This window comes from Cinclus cinclus, chromosome 5, assembly GCF_963662255.1.
Source record: "Cinclus cinclus chromosome 5, bCinCin1.1, whole genome shotgun sequence".
Taxonomy (NCBI): domain Eukaryota; kingdom Metazoa; phylum Chordata; class Aves; order Passeriformes; family Cinclidae; genus Cinclus; species Cinclus cinclus.
In genome coordinates, this window is record NC_085050.1 from 63,608,991 (window position 1) to 63,624,229 (window position 15,239).

Sequence of the window (15,239 nt, forward strand, 5' to 3'; positions counted from 1 at the left end):
TAGAAAACCTGCATAAACTCAGCCAAGTCCTGAGTGGCTTATTTTTTTATTTACATAATTACAGAGGAGATTTTTTTGGCACTGTGTAGGTGGTCTCCAGCAGACTCTTCACTGACATATTACATCTCAGAGCTTCCAAGGCAAGCAGAACATTTTGTGTGTGTGTGTGTGTACATATATATAAAACAGGCTTTCTATCTACAGCATTGTGAAGGTTTAGGAGCAGAAATCAGTGATGCTGCTGGTGAACAGCAGTGGAATTTGAGTTGTATGACTGGATGGAGAACACAGAAAAGAATTGAGATATGGTGGAGGTGAAAGGAAAGAGCAAGCTTGAGGATAGCAGAAGTAGGAGGATTTATGATCACTAGAGCATATTGTACTCAAGAACTTCAAACTCAATCCCATGCTCACTGCCTTCCCATGAATTCATAATTATAAAAAGGTATTAAATCTTTAATCAAAGTATGATGTAATGATTTCCTTTTTCTCATACAGTGTTTGTGAACCAAATGGATAGTTTTCACTGAGTGGACCAAGCTCCTGGAAAAAAACCAAACCAAACCCCTGTATAAATGGCTTTGTTTGAAAAATAGGTGTGTAGAAAAGGAGACCCAAGATCACAGAAAGAAAACCTAGGTTCAGTGACAAAGGCAGCTGGACGCAGCCTTGAGCCTTCTTGCCCTAATCTCACCATCTTCCTATGTGGGCAAGGTCCTTAACACAGATTTTTCACAAGCAGCAATAATTTTCTGAGTTCTCTCTCACCAGAAATCCTCCCTTTTAGTTGCTTTGCATATCTGCACCTTGGATGGGATGCTTAATGCTCCCCAAGCAAATATTTCTAATTGCTGTAGTCAGCTAGCTCAGATGCTAGCTCAGGTTTCTCCAGGGTAGATGTTACAGCTTGTAGAACCAAGTGCCTTTGCAGAGCTTAATTCAAAATGGCTGCAAGTCCTCACAGCTGCACCAGAACACACTGGGGGCTAAAGTGAACACAGACAATCCTAGAGAATGCTAAACAGTCACTTAAAAATAAATTACATCACATACTGGCATCACATACTGGGCCCAAAATATTTAGGTTCTTCCGATATTTTTGCATTTGTAGAGTGGAAGTCCTCTTTTCTTATCCTTTTCTGTCCTTTTTGAGAAAAATTAACTAATCCATGATCAAGAAGAAAATGGATAATGTACTGGTAAGTGACATATAAATATATAAATATATATATATATATATATATATATATATATATATATACACATACATACACACACATACACATATATGTGTGTGTGTGTTTTGGCTAGAGTATATATATTCTACCCAGTGTAAAATGACATTTCTTGTCCCCATGTAAGTAATAGTGTAGCTAAGGCTGTAGACCTGTTTTTATTCAATAAAAAACATTGAAAATTAAATAAAATGAGTGACAGCTGTAAGCAGCATTAATAGGCATATGTGGACCACAGTCTGATGACTTTGGCCATCACCAGCATTCATTGTTGGTCGCTGCAGGACAGGTTTACCTTTGGAATCCCCAGCTGAGAACAGGCACCAGTGCAATCCCAGGTGGGTTTCCAGTGCCACCCTCTGCTACCCAGCCTCTCCACTGCACATGACAGCCCTGAGTACAACTAATCATAGTGTCAGCATTAATCAAACCTCAGGAATGTGAAACAACAACTGACCTATTTACCCTTCCAAGAAGCAGCATAAAGAAAACTCTTGGAGCTACATCACTGCCAAAGTACACCACCAGGGAAACAAACTGTACTCATTGTTTTTCAGCAAAAGGTTACAGTACTTGAGCCTTTGAGAGCCACAGTGACTGGCACTCCTGTGGTCCTATAAGCACACTACACACCCTTGGTTCTAACAACTATGCCTCTTCTGTCTCTATTATTTTCATGGCATTCAGCCTGAGGTTAATTTGACATTCAGCCTGAGGCAACTTGACTGTATGGCTTATAACAACAGATATAATTCATTATTTTTTAGCAAGAGTGCTCACGTCAATAGCTTTCCCTCTTACAAGTAGCTTGGTGGCAGTGATCAGCTGCAGCTTTCAGAAGTCAGGCACCTAGATTCCCATAGAGTCTCTGCAAAACCTCTCCTTAGTTCTGGAAGGGCAGGTAAGGGCCCCACTTCCCCTTACAAGAAGACAGACAGCAGTTTTGTCACTTGCCAGAATATATGCAGGCCCCACTGGTAGAAGTGCTATAATTCTTAATTAGCCAATGCAGCATCAAAAAAGGCCAAATTTTCTAACATGTTGCTTATCAAACAAAAAGAACCAATGGTAATAGAATGTTAACATATTAATAGTTAAAATGAATTTTAAGATACGTCTTCACATATCAAGCTTGTCATTGTTATTATTTTACCAAAAAAATGGATCCTCTACTGTAAATGTTATTCACAAGATTTTTAGCTCAACAACTACATTGTCCAATTTGTATCCTCACAAACACAGCCTATGGCTGATGGTAACCTGACATAGTCAATGAGATCATATCCTTCCTCCAGCAGAGACAAACTTTACTGCACTGTCCTTATTTATGGCTTAAACTCTAGGGAAGAACATTACCAACACTTGACATTCACAGCCTTCCAACAGAGACTGCAGCCAGGGAAAGGTGCAGTGGGAATTTTTTCTGATTAGCAGTTTAGAATATGATGGTGCAGCTACTAAAAAATAAATTGCAGCCAGTAAATTTTCTTCTCTTATATTTTTACTCACAAAAAGACATCATAATGTATTTGATAAATTTCAGTCATGATTGGGATGGATTAGCAACTTTGGTATAAGACTTTTTTAACTACTGTGGAGTGCAACCCTTTTAGTCCACATGTATTTTTATAAAACAGTCTTTTAACAGCAGTTCCTCAGTAGGCAAAAAAACCACCATCCATCATTTTTTGGTAAAGAATATTTAAGCATTGACATTAGAGTTAATTGGTAAACTATTAAACTGATCAGTTGTAATGTATAGCAGCTGTGTCAACAATGTCTGAATGATCACCCTGTGCTGCCACTAAGGACATACCTTATCTGTTAAAGCATGAAATACTGTATGATAATTTGTAATGATGCAAGTAACTGGCTACCTGCTTATAACAATTTATCAGCAGGGACAACAGCCTAATTATATAGTACATCCCCTCATGGCTTCCAAATATTTCTGCTATTCCTCACTAACTTCTAAGATAAATAGTAAATAAATAAATATGAATCCTAAGTTTCCTTATTTTACAGTAGTACATTGATTTATGAATGGAAGACAGAAAGCTTTTATTGGCTGCCAAGGTGCCTAAATTCTTTGTGTTCTCTTCATGATAAAAAATCTGTCCCTAGCCACCCACAAATCCTGATGGATGATGGCCAACAGGCCCCAGGTCAGTTATAGGATGTGAAGGAAATCCAGACCAGACTTCTCAAAGAGCTGGGCAAAATATTATCTCAATTACCCAGCCCTGGTCAAGTGGGATCTCTGTTTACACTGACATAGTGCAGGCAGCTTGGACAAAATGTCTTTCTCTTCTGCTCCTACCTTCAGGTTCATTCTGAGCATGGGATCACAGGACCCATCTTGGGAACAGCACTGGACCAGCAAGAGCAGAGGAACCTTCAATGTGCAGGAACCTTCTCTGTTTGGCACAGGGGCAGTGAGAAGGTAAATTGATATAGGATTGATGATATGAAACCAGAAGTCCTTCCCTCTGGGAAAGAATAATCTGTCTATGTAGGTATCAGGGGCCTCCAGCATGGTTCTGTCCCATTAAATATTGTCCCAAAATGGAGTTCTGAGCATACATTCCCATGAGGAACTATTAATAGTGCTTTCCACTAGAGTTTGCTCTTTGCAGAGACAAACTCTATCACCTTGTTTGTTAATATGTCAGCATTCATTCTTGGAATGAATTTCTGTCCTATCAAAACTTGTAAAATGGGAATCAGACACCTCAGCTGAGTGAGAAAAATGTCTTTAAATTTGAGAACTGCTTATAGAAAATGAGATTTTGCTTAGTACACATTTCTCTGAGAAAGTAGCTGATAAAAAGTAACTGAGAGCAGGGATTTCCTCCCTCCTTTTCTAAGCAATTACATTTAAAATATTTTTGAAAATTAGAAAAAGTTTAGCATGCATGGAGAGCAAATGGACATGTTTGGGATGTTCTTGTTTTGCCTAGCACTATAATTTGGTGTGGAGAACTGAGAATGTTTTATAATGAGAATTGGCAGTGAATTACACTCCTGTCATTAAAATAATTTGTAAAGTCACTACCTTCCATTATGAGTGTTTAAGTGCACAGAAAAGCCTAAAAAAAAAAAAAACAAAAAACAGGAGTGCATGAGTATTCACTCTCCCGGGTTTTAGCTCCTAATGATGGTGAAGCATCAAAATAGAGAGTATAGCAACAAGACTGAGTCATGTAAAAAAACTAAGAGGTTTGTTCCAAAACTGAGTATGGGCTGCTGTGCTTCCCTGCTCCCTGCAAGCAGCAGCAGTGTGCTGGCCTGCAGAGCAGTGGCCCACTCCGGGTCACAAACCACCCTATTTGAATAGAATGGGATGTCTCACAGTCAGCTGTTCCAGACTGCCTTTCTCCTTGCTGTGCTGGCTGTACAAGCTCAACTCTCTGAGCACAGAAAAGGGAAACATGGTTCTGACTGAACCCTGAACCTGACACTGGCAGGTTTGTGTCAAATGTATCACTGTCCATGGAGTGAAAGACACTGCAAGCTGAGGATGAACTTTCACTCTTAAGAAAAAAACCTAGCATTATATTATCCATACTGCCCAACTACTCCACAACAGCTGGTACCTCTGTCCTCTGTGACCCCTCTCCATTCTAAGTGAACTCTTAGGCAGCCTTAGAATGGATCTGACCATAATTTTATTTTTCCCAGAGAATTCAAACATTCATAATGACAGCAAGATATAATGCATTCATAGAATTGTTTAGATTGGAAAAGGTGCTCAAAACCATTGAGTCCAGCCATTACTCTGAGCACCACACCTATGTGTCCTTTGAAGATCTTCAGTGTTGGTAACTCTATCACTTCTCTGGGCAGCCTGTTCCAATGTTTAAGCACTCTTTTAGTGAAGAAACTTTTTGTAGTGTGCAATCTGAACTTTCCCTAGCACAACCTAAGGCTATTTCATCTTGTCTTATCACTTGTTACTTGGGGAAAAAAATCAATCTTTGCCTGGCCACAGCCTCATTTCAGGGACTTGTAGAGAGCAATAGGGCCACGCCCAAGCTTCCTTTTCTCCAGACTAAACACCCTCGGCTCTCTCAGCTGCTCCTTATAGGACCTGTGCTCCAGACTCTTCCCGAGCTCCATTTCCCTTCTCTGGACACTCTGCAGCACCTCTGTGTCTTTCTTGCAGTGAGGGGCCCAGAACAGGACACAGCACTCGAGGTGTGACCTCAGCTGTGCTGATACAGGGGGACAATCCCTGCCCTGCTGCTGCTGGCCACGCTATTGCTGATCCAGGCCAGGATGCCACTGGCCTTCCTGGCCACCTGGGCACAGCTGGCTCATGTTAGCTGCTGTCAACCAGCACTCCCCAGTCATTTTCACCAGGCAGCTTTCCAGCCACTCTGCCCCGAATCTGTAGCAATGCATGGGGTTGAACTTTGGCACCTGTCTTTGTTGAAACTCAAACAGTCATCCTCAGTCCCTCGATCCAGCCTGTTCAGATCTCTGCAGAGCTTCCCTACCCTCCAGGAGATCAGCACCCCCAGGCAGCTTGTCATCTGCAAACTGACTGAGGGTGCACTTGACATCCAGAGAGTTGATAAAGATACTAACAGAGCCCCAGCACTGAGTCCTGGAGAGCACCACCAGTGACTGCCTGTATTTAATTCCATTCACCACCACTCTGGGCTTGGGTAACCAGCCAGTTTTTCACTCAGCAAAGAGTACACCCGTCCAACCCATGACCATCCAGTTCCTCCAGAAGAATGCTGTGGAGTGGAATCAGGTAAGACAAGCAAGACTTGCCTTATGCCCTTGCTGACTGGGCCTGATCCTCTGGTTTTCCTGTGCTTACTACAGGATAGCACTCAAGATGATCTGCTCCATGACCTTCCCCAGCAGCACAGTCAGGCTGACAGACATGGACTTGTTGCTGATACATTCACAGAAATATTTTGTTGTGTCTTTTAGGGCAATAGTCAGATAAAGCTGCAGTTGGATTTTGGCCCTCCTAATTTTCTTCCTGCTTAACCTCCTGTTTGCTCATGTTGTGTGTGTTGTAGACACACTTCAGTTGAGCTGTTGATTCCACCAACTCTGTGGGGAGAGAGGCTCTAATTCCTACATGACCATTCTCAGGAGCTTCCATGGTTTCTAAAACATCCCTGACCCTTGTGTCTTTGTTGCCATATGGATCTCCATCCCCTACCTCCAGTGGCAGACAGAAGGAACATGTTAGAACATTGTCACTCAAAAATTGGTGGGCTACCTTCAAGTTTGCCTCTAGTGAGTATGGTTTTACCCCTTTCCCTATTTTAGTTTAAAGCTGTTTTGATAAGCCCTGCTAACTTCTGTGCAAAGATCCTATTCCTCCTTTGAGACAGGCGTACTCCATCATGACCAAAATCCCTATATTCTGTGGATGACACCAAGCTTGGAGCCAGATGTCATCAGGTCTGCTGGATGGTATCATTCCTGCCCTCCAACTGGATGAATAGAGGAGAGCAACAGTGGTGCTCCTGATCCCTTAACAGTTAAGGCCCTGGAATCTCTTAATTGCCCTTGAACTTCTCACTGCAACTTCATCACTGCCTATCTGAAAAAAACAGATAATGGATAATAACCAGAGGGCTGTGACACAGGAGGACACTTTCACTTCACATCTTTAATCCAGGCCCCAGGATGGACGCAGACTTCCTGAAGAAGCCTGCCTGATCTGCATATGGGGCTTTCTGTACCCTTCAGAAAGGATCTTCTATGACAACAACCTGTCTTTCCTCTCTCTTTGGAAGCAATTTTGACACAGGTCACAGGCTGAATTAACTTCAGTGACACCTCCAAGCCAGATGGACTATCCTCCTCATTATTGTTCCACTCCAGTTCCAGAGCCTCCCACCTCATGTGCCAAGTCACCTGGGGCGCTGGGGCAGTCTCAGGTGAGATGTGCAGGAGCCTGTTGACATTCCTCCATCCCTTAAGTCACTGTGCTCTGCCTGGCAGAGCAAGGACCAGGAATTCCCTGTGTCATGCATCTTGAGATGCAATTCCAGCAGTTTGTCTCTGTCACACCCCTGGATATCCTCTTTCCTGGAGCTCTGGCACGGGGTGTAATTCCCGCAGTCTATCTCTTATACCCCCGGACATCCCAATATTTAGAAATAGAAATAAAGCAGTACCAGGGGCTGCCCACTGCTGCCCTCTGGTGCGGGTGCACAGCAGGGCACAGCTACAAAATCACACTCCAAACTTGGAACAGCCCAGTAGACTGCCAAATTTAACACCTCTCTTGAGCTATAAATATTATTTGTTTAGACTATGTTGACCTATAACTATCTCCTTCGAAGTGATACCTTGCCATTTAACTGGTACATGCCAAATAAATTTGTAACTGTAAATAGAAACAATACAATGCCAAGAGACAAAGGAAGCACTGTACTGTGTACTGCTTGGAGTGTATAGCCAAACATGCTGTGATAATTATCATCAGGAGTTTGTTCCACAGTATAAGAGTCTCTAAAAAGTAAGCTGCCTAAAAATATCTTCTTTGCACAGAAGGTATTGCAAGTTAGTGGTTGTGCACAGGAAGGAAAATTTCCTATTAGTCTTATACAGATTATAAGGTTATAATTATGAAGGTTTTGACAATACAATCCATAACAAGTTTCTGTTCCCCACATCTTTTACCTCTTTTCCAACCTAAATGAGTCTATGATCTATGACTAGGTAGAAAGTGTTATTTTTAACAAGGCTCATCAGTGCATATGTTTACTCTTGCTTACTACTGATGAAAACCTCCCTATTACACTGCTGTCATCTACAGAAACTCTGTTGCTGTTTTCAGTAGGATTCCACTGACTGCAGATTTTCTGTTCTCTGATTGCATTTAATGCTCTTTCAACTGTGTGCACTAAGAAGCAAATAACTTTTCTCACAGTTTTTTTTCCTCTGTCCTTGCTACATTTACCAGGCTCAGAGCAGTAGCTTTTTTTTCTTCTCATTTTTGCTGATTGACTTTGTTAGGAAACAATGACAAATTTTCACAGGCTAGCACCAGTTTTCTCTGTTTGCTGATTTCTCTAACACAGCAGAAACAGAGAAACAGGTAACAAGTGCAAGGTTAAATACTAAAACTGTCTTTTATAAGAAATCTTATTAGACAGTTTTTAAAAGCATTTAATAATTTGAAGCTAAGCTCTAAGTTCCCTCATCTTTTTAATACAATGAAGAAAAAAAGAAAAAACAGAGGATGTCAAAAGTTGTGAAATACTCACCAGTCTCGGAGTGCTGAGCAGCAAGTCGACACGACACAGAAGTTAGGATAAGGTTTGCACAAGTGACAGCAGCAAATGCTCCACCCCCTCCTCCATTCTGTTTTACTTTCAGTTGTTATATAAAGAAATTTGTACCTAATAAGGTGGAAAATATGCTCATGACAAAGAGCAGACCATAAGGATTTCCTGCTGCCATTTCCCATCACCTTTCAAACTTGGGGGGGAAAAAACCCCAAACAATACAAAAATACAACAACACCAAAAAAACTTGAGGGGAAAGACATATGCCTACAATTCAGAAGGCAGGCAAGTGACTGCCAAGCACAAAAGGCTGATTGCTATCTGAGGCACGGACCTTCCTGGACATTCCAGTTTAGTATTCCCTAAAGGGAAGAAGGCTCATGGTTTGTGTCCTTGTGGCTGCATCTCGTAGCTTAAGTGTGACCTCCGAGCCAGGGCTCTGCAGGGCTGCATACCTTGGAAGCAGACACAGTAGCTTTGTGCTGTGACTCCTCCTCTTTGCAACCCAAACAATGTTTTTTTTTTAACTGGGACACCTGCCTTAGGAGGGAAAATGCAGTGGCCTTTCAGGACATCACCAAGAAGACATGGAAGAAGGTTGTGAGGTCAGAAAAGACCTACATCTGGCTTGCTGTGGAACAACAGGGTAGAAAGGTGGCATAGGCCAGCAAAAGAGGATTTTTATAAAGGAGCTGAAAAGAATAATCTGCAAATCGCATTCAAATCCAAAGTTGTGGATTTTTGGCTGTTAAGAAAATGGAGGTTTAGTGTCTGTAATAATCACCGGTAATTGCAGCTGTAATCCTAAATTCCTGCCTAGACACCTCACCATAAAAAACTTTTGTTCCTTGAGATAAACTTGAATGTCTTGAAGATGAGGCTTAGCAGCTCCCCAGGAGTACTGTTAGATCTCCAGAAACCATCACTTACCCATGTAAGGTTCAAGCATTCGAGAGACAACCATGAAAACAGTACTGGATCTCTGTGCAATCTTCTTTTTATCCTTGGCTGTGCTGTTCTGGGTGCTGGTTGTTATTCTGTGCGTGCTACACTGAGAGGTGGTAAAAATATTCTGCAGCCAAATGACAGGGTTTTAGAAATTACTCTGACTCCTTACTGAAGAAGAGATGAGTTTCTGGAGCTGGGCATTTCCTTCTTGTTTCTCAGTGTAATAATATTTTTTTTTAAGGAGCAGTACTTATAAAACAACACAAGTTAGTTCACTGTGCTGGCATATTCTATTACAGAGAGATTCCAAAAATCTGTTTATGAACATTAATGAGACCTCTGTATCTTCAACATCTGTCAAACAAGTGAGAGAAACAGGGCCTGGGACTGAATGTTTCCAAAGAGCAGTCAGAGTTGGCTGAATGACGAATTCATTGTGTGGGACAGCTCGCTGCCATTTCTTAGCACCCAGGTGTCCTGTAATCCAACATTTACATCCAGCATTCATTCTGCAGAGAAGGCATGAAATGAAATGCCACCACATTAATTACTTCCTGCATGGCATCAGATTTGCAGTCCTGCCATTGCAAAGAACCAAAAAAAAAAAAAAAAAAAAAAAAGTAAAATAAAAAAAAATAAAGACTCACAGTTTCGTGCTTGTCAGCCACTCTTGGCTGTCTCACATGATACTTTATCTGTGCCTCCAGAAAATCAGCTACTTGCACTCCCAGTACTTTGCCTCAGTGCAGGCTTTGAATATGACTTTTTAAGCAGGTGTACAGACATGAGAGATGAAATCTGCTTACCTGGCTGCTGTTAGAAACCTGGGAAGGATTTGAAAGTGAAAATAAAAATACAGACTTTCTACAGCTAGTGTCAGATTACAAAAGGAACTACTAGCATTGCAGGAAAAAGATCAACTTGGATAAATATTTAAACCAAAGGGAAATACCCATTTATTGACTATCTTATGATAAGAGCACTTATTTTCAGACAAGAGTGGTCATAAATATCCATTTCTTCTGCTCACTCCAGCTCAAAGAGTGAGGGTAAATTATATCATGTACACATGTGTGTACTTGGACTTGGGCCCCAAGGTGTCTCATATTTGCCACTGTTTAAATCTGAAAGAAAGCTGAGTGGTTTACATTTATTTTTCTCTTTGATGTGTTACTCTTGCCATGCTAAATTTGACAGAATTTTCTAAACTAGGAGAAATTTATAATCAAAAAGGCACAAACAAGCACACAGAGATTGAGGTATTAACTTATTATGTGAAAATAGGGAAAGAATGACTTGCCTACATAAAAAAATCACTTTCCCAACAATTTCCTTTGAACACAGCCAAATGGAATCATTGCCTATACAGTGGATTTTTTAAACTATCTCTCTGGGTTTGTTCTGGCTTTTTTTAAGCACTGTGTTTTGCTGGCATTTCTGAAGTTTAAAATGTATTTCTAACTTAACATAAAAACTATTCCTAAAAATTACATTAGTTGTATATAAAAGTAATGCAAGAGTCAGTATGTATTATATTACAGTAGGGTGGCAATACCACCAGCAGTCCCTCAAAATTTAACTCTTATTCATTTTCTTAATTACACAAAAATGTGCCCCCTAATTACCTGTTTTATAATTGTCTACTTGCTACTAGTCATAACAAGGTGTTTATTTATAGCATAAATTATTCTCAGATCATTTTACAAGTAAAATACACCTTTCTAATTTATGCAGGTTTCATTTACAGTGGACATATTCTGTTTGGCAAGATACTGGCAATTATTCTCACTAAGGAGCAACTAAATTGTAACTTAGTCTTTTAAGTGCAGAGACAAAGAATGTGAATGCAAACAGTAAAGTGAAAACTGATGCATGGCTGTCATTCTGGAAATAAAGCAGGAAAACTGAAAACTGGAACATGACCATCCTGATTTGAAGCAACATCACCCAAATGGTTTATGCAACTGTGTGACACTCAACAACATGTTTGTGGTTTCTCTACTCCTAAAAGTCTGCCCGTATTCTCATGGAAATCCTTTGGAATTGCTGTTAGTTCTGTTGCTGAACACCAGGAGAGGAGGTATTGCTACAGGAGCAGGAGTGAAGAAATGGGAGGGAAGGAGGCTTTTTCAGAGCAGCCTCTGTGATCAGGTGAGTGTACAAAAGCCAGTGGTTCCAGCAAACACAGACCCCTGTAGGATGGCCCCAGCTGACTCAGCCCAAATCCAACCTCCTTTGCTAAATTTCTAAATGCTTAAAGAAGGGAGTGCGCTACACTCTTCTCACCTACTGTCTTAGTCATTTTAATTAAAGATCTTGAAATGGTGACCTTCACTGGTAAGTTATCAGCTCTGATAAGACATAATGCTCTATTATGATTTTCATTTTCTTTAGATGAATTCCAAAACTTTGAGCAAAGTATATTGAACCCAAATATACAGGCTAGTGACAGATTATGAAAATAAGTACTAACATTGCAGGAAAAACATCCACTTGGATAAATATTTAAACCAAAGGAACATACCCATTTATTAACTGTCTTATGATAAAAGCACTTATTTTTAGATGAAAGTGGTCATGAATATCTGCTTCTTCATGCAGAAGACAATAATTGCAATTTAAAACAAAGTACTTTTTATTGTTATAATGCTCCTGCCGTCTTTGAATTTTTGCTGCAGGGTTGAACTACACCACACAATTATCAACCAATGAATTTCTGCATAGGAAAATGAAGAAACTGTTGTTTTCTTCCTCTGGGTGACAGGGTGGATATAAAGAGTTGATGAGGACGTCCAATATTGGCTCCCTTCACCACTGCCAGTGGGGCAGCCAGAGGAGGTAGTTCCAGGGTAAACAGCCTTCTGCCTCTGAGAAGTCACATCCCAGTCATCCCAGCAGCCTTCACCATTACTCCATGGTGGTTTAGCAAAGGTGATCAGCAGAGTGCCTTCCTACTGAGAAGGACAGACAGAACGGAGCTTGTACAATGAGGAACTCACATCAGTCTGTCTGTCAGAGAAGGTAGGAAGGTGCATTTCTGGAAATTATCCTGTTCATACACATTACTGAATTTGGTATATATTCAGCACCAGTGCAGTAACCACACATACCAACATTCAGGACTGAAGTAATTCTATGGAGGAGTTACTCCTGTAGTAGAATGTGCAATGTACTGAACCTGTTACTAAGTGGGAACATGTACCCTCTGAAATTCTAGGCAACTTCTGCTTCATGGCTTGTATAGGGCTATAATCTGCCTCTCTTTTTTTCGTACTAAATTGTAATGTTTCCTAAATTATAGATTCTTCAGATTTCTTATTAAAAACAGGCGAACTACTATTTAATTTCTAGGCACATCTGGAGAGACATTATTATTACACCTTTCGGAAGCAAGCACAATATTTCTGGCATATTATAATTTATCAATTATTGCAAATAAGAATGAGCTATTTCTATTTGAAGAGGCAGTGTTTCCAAGCAAAACCAGATCAACTGTTAGGTCAGTAAAAGCAAAACAAAGGGAAAGGCATTTAATGCATAAAATGCTTAGAAATATGTTTCTGAATCTGTGAGAAAAGTTAATGCAGTGAAATGTGCAGCTCTTAGTTGGAGTTGTGTTGGGACCATATAATCTTAAGTGCCGAGTGAGCAAGTACTGCTATTGATGGACAAAATATTTGCAGTACTTCAGCCTACAAGTTTTCCTAAGAAAGTTGCTCTTCAAATTGCATTATAGGAAAATACTACACATAAAATAATTATATGAATAAAAAAAAGCTGGCTAACGTCCCAAAAGGAATCCCTTCACTATAGAGGTTCTCTAAAATTATACTTGTGTTATTTGTCTCTGTGTTAATCAGACTTGAGTAGAGCAGCCAGACCACAAAGCTCTTGCAGTTCACGATCTCTGATGCAGGAAGCTACATGCCAAATCCACAAAACTATTGATGACTCTAATCTTTATATTCCAAGATAGTTCCCACAGGAACAGAACTCAAGTCTTTTGAAATTAGGTGTTGTTTTACTTGACCTCAGATGACTGGACACCTTCTAGCTGGAGCCCAGAGCAGTACCTTGGGGAAGCAGGCACATTTCCCTGTTAGGTTGCTCATGCTGAACAGAGCAATGCATAAATTAGCCAAGTAACAGGGCTAGCAAGAGCCTTCTAGGGTTTAAATTCCCTTGGCTGCACTGGTGCTGCCTCCATCTGGGATCTGTAGCTCAGAATCCTCCTCTGAAAGCAGCACCTTTATACAGTATAAAGCACTGCATCCAAAACGTGTCAGTCAATCTTTAATGTTTTTTTTTTTTTCTAGGCAAGCATTTTGTAAGTGTTTCTCAACAGAAATTCCAAAACAGTGAGCTGAAGAGTCAAAATTTTACTTTACAATCCTAAAATTGAGTCTCTTGGGAGAGGGAGGGTAGATTTGTTTCCTCTCAGCTAACAATTTGTTTTTGTTAAAACATTTTCCCAAAATCTCTTTGTCTCAGTCCATGTAGACAACCTCTCTGAGTTTAGCAGCCTGCTTTGTGGCTCACTTCACCATTTGTAGTTGAAGCTTAAAGGAACACAGGAAAATTTGATCCTAACCCATATGAGGATGCAATTAAATCCTACAAGAAAGAATAACATGAGAGATGAATAAACTGGAGTCATGAAAGAGGAATGCAACTGAGTAACGATGTGCATTCCATCAAGATAATTCCCTTTTTTTCTTCTTTAGTACTAAAATAAAATAACCATGACACTTGTATCAAATTTATTGTCTTATATTACTGTTTTACAGTTTCTTTATGCTGCAATACAACTGTCTGTTTAATGATCAGAGCTTTTGTGACAAAAGTATAAAACACTTCTTGAAAACTAATTTCTGTATAAACAGAGAAAACAAAATACTTGGCTACCACATGAACAGAGTGTATTCTAAACCCGAAACATTTAAGAGACTCTGCACAACACAATGTATTTAGCCAAAAGGAAGGAAAGGGATTGCTCCAACTACTTTAGAGTCATACCAAATTCAAAGTTGTCTTTAGTTTTGTCACACTGCTTTCAGACTTCTGGGGTATATAGAGAGAATATATGAAAATATATTATGACACTTGTGCAATATTGAACTCCCACATCACCCCACAGTATCACTCCTTTGCATGAAAAAAAACCAATGTGCTTTCTGTAGGTAATCTTAATATATGGCACACTATGTACAGAAAGAGCGAATGCTCTGGGAGCCAGCAAAATTTTGACTAGATGATGAAAGGGTGGTGTTTTGAAATTTACCATTGGTCATTTTCCATTTCAGACCTGGGTTTTAAAATAGTTTATTGTCCTCAGACCAGTGGTTTTCCCCACCTGTTACTTCTTACCTCTCCCCAGAGCACTTGTTATTTGGGAGCAGCAGCTTCCTCTGAATGCTGTGCCTTTGCTGTCACTGGGGCCACAAGGGACACAGAAATGTTTAACATGAATAGGAATGGAGATTCCCCATTTTTAACCTCCCCTGCTCACTCTGATTTCTCCCATCCTCTGCCTTATGACTGTCTGGCCTAGGTGACTAAAATTCATTGTAGGAAATCATGCAGTAGCAGGGAAAGGAGAAATGTATGGTGCATTTCCAGTCCTCTCTGCTTCCCTGATGATTTATCTGTGTGTACTTCATGTACCTCAAAAACAGCCAAAGTGTTTATGGATGAGATTTCCAGTATCAGGACCTTGAACTCTACCTGTCCAGTGAGCAGCTCCCCTGAACTGTCAATATGAATGTCCAAAATGGGGCTGGCTTGCAGG